We start from the raw sequence: 2,896 nt of genomic DNA on the forward strand, positions 1-2,896 counted from the left end.
TGGTGATGAAATTGAAGAATCCTACCAAATTCTTCAGTCTGAAATTGATCAAACATGCAATCAAGATGTATTGGTAATTACTGATGACTGGAATGAGACGGTTGGAAACTAAGAAGGAGGATCAGTAGTTGGAAAATATGGCTTTGGTGATAGAAACTATGCTGGATACCACATGATTGGATGATGCAAAATCAATGACTAGTAATGAAATGTTAAACCATTTCAAAAGGTATCTTATGATTAAGAGCCAATGGTAGATGGAAGAAGTCCATGATGAACTTAAGGTATTGACAAAGGACAAATTCTGGGAATTTATGTGATACAAATTTAAATCTTTCAACAAATTGATGCAGCACTTATCTATGTCAGGAAACTTGGAAGTCAGATACCTGGCCAACTGACTGGAAGAGTTCCATATTTGTGACCATTCCAAAGAGAAGTGAGCCAGTAGAATGTGGAAATCATTGAAGAATATCATTAGTATCACTTACAAGTAAAATTTTGCTAGAAGTTCAAGCTGAATTTAGACAAGGAAAAGGAATGAGGATATTACTGCTGACATCAGATGGATCTTAGCTGAAAGAAGAGAATTCCAGAATGATACTTTGTTGTTTTTGTTGTTAAGTGATATCCAGTCAGTTCTGACTCATAGCGACCCTGTATAGGGTTTTCAAGGAGCATCTGGTGAGCTTGAATCACTGACCTTGTGATTCAGTGTAGACCTGATTATCCAAATAGGGTTGTACAAAAAGGTACACAATATTCCCTTTGCATTTTTTGAACTAACAATGGCTGTGGCTGGGGTGTAAAAATGCTTGTGAAGATTAAAAGCATGAGTTTTGTCATGGAGTATGTTGGAAAAGTAATTACAACGGAAAAAGCTGAGAGACAGGGCCAGTTATATGATTAAAAAAAGGAATCACATATCTCTTTAAGATAGACAATGAATCTGATGAATTTACAGTGGATACAGTTCGATATGGAAATATATTTCATTTTGTGAATCACAATTGCAACCCAAATCTTCAAGTGTTCAATGTTTTCATTGATAACCTTGATACTCCTCTTCCTCAAATTGCATATTTTCCATAAGAACCATAAATGCTATAGAAGAGCTGACTTTTAATTATCAAATGAAAGGTTTGGGAGATATATTTTCAGATTCTATTGATCATGGCCCAGCCAAAAAAGAGGATCAGAACTGTGTGTAACTGTGGAGCTCTGACTTGCGGAGGTTACCTCAATTGAATTCTCAGAAAATTAAACTGATGATCACTTTTGTTTTATTTTTCCCTAAAGTTGATATTTTAAAACAAAACAAAACAGCAAAAACATTTGGGAACATTTTTTCATACTATCAAGATTACTCCCATGTTAATTTTAGAATTCTTAATTCTAGTTTCAAAACATTAGCCAAATGCATTGGTGACGTTTCTGAAGAGAGGGACACAGAGGCAAGTAGACTCATATTTAGTGGTTGGATGGCAAACATACAAGGAAAACTATTTACAGTTCAACATGCACATACTCAAGAAGTCTATGAATAGAAAAAATGCCTACTCCAGTGTGAGATAAAGGCAAAACTAGTAATGCAACAATTGCCAAGATCAAAAATTTAATTTGCCATACATGTTGGGAAAATGGCTGATTCAATTTGTACAAACATACAAGTTATATTTTTGTTATATTGGCATTCCTGTTTACCTACTTAATACTTTCTGTACTTGTGTTTGGGATATCTAAGTGATACCCAGAATTTATACTCAATTTTCTACTTTTATTATTAAAATGTTGACAACTGAGTGATTTAAAAATTAAAGGTGAAAGAAAAAAAGTCTTTATTTAATCTCTATTCACTGAGAATATTTTCACTGAGTGCAAATTTTAGGTTACTTCTTTCAAAACTTTGGAGCTATCATTCCATTATTTCCCAGTTTTCACTGTTTCTTTTAAAAATTAAGTTATCAGTGTATTTGTTGCTCCTTAGAAATAATTTTTTTCCTCTGAATGCTTCTAAAATTTGTTATATTATTATTATTTATATCAATTTTACTATCACTGGCTGTGGACTTATTTCTGCTTATCTTTCTAGCAACTGTTGCTTGTTTTAAACTTTGGAAGCCACTCACCCATTATTCTTCCACTATAGCTTTCTTCTTTACTTTCACTCTCTTCTGCTTCTGAAATCCCATGCATATCATACCTTCTCACTATTATCTTTAAGGACTCTGGCTAAAGTAGTGGTTACAATTTGAGCTGCTAATTAAAGGTGAAAAAAAAAGTTCTAAATGATCAGCGATTCCACAGGAAAATGATGAGGTTTTCTGCTCCCGTAAAGATTTACAGCCTCAGAAACTCTATACAGGGTTGCTATGAATTGGAACTGACTCCACAGCCCATAATCACCACCACCACTATTATCTTTACATTTCTCCTTTTGTCTGGCATTTATTCTGCATATTTTCTTCTGTCCTACCATTCAAATCTAGACTAACTTTAACTGTTCTACTTTGTCATTAAACACATTAAATTTTGATATTAAGTTCTTCATTTAATTTGTTGCTTTTTCAGTTTCAGCTTTTCTATTTGGTCCTTTTTCAAAGCCGCTGTGGTTTATTTAATAGTTTTCAGTTCTCTAATATCATTCTCAGTCTTATTTTTATCTCTTTGAAGGTAGTAAGCATATTTTTTAAAATCTATGTCTCTGGCTAGAAGAACAGAGATACTTCTTGAAAGAAATACCAGCAGGAAAAACCAACACAAGTCTTCTTGACTACTACAAAAACAAGCAAGTTGTTTGCCTGGAAGCCATCAAGGCAAGAGGTTGGACCCCTCAGGGCAAACCCCCTTCCAAGACTGAGACTCAAGGGGAATACAGGAGCAGGCATGTGGTCTT

At 34.0% G+C, this 2,896-nt stretch overlaps 1 pseudogene; it reads left to right on the top strand.

Moving 5' to 3' along the window:
- LOC102841956 overlaps positions 1 to 1,248 on the top strand; it is an 11,995-nt pseudogene extending 10,747 nt beyond the window's left edge.
- Positions 1,249 to 2,896: the final 1,648 nt, after the last annotated feature.

This window comes from Chrysochloris asiatica, unplaced genomic scaffold (genome assembly GCF_000296735.1).
Source record: "Chrysochloris asiatica unplaced genomic scaffold, ChrAsi1.0 scaffold00336, whole genome shotgun sequence".
Classification (NCBI taxonomy): Eukaryota; Metazoa; Chordata; class Mammalia; order Afrosoricida; family Chrysochloridae; genus Chrysochloris; species Chrysochloris asiatica.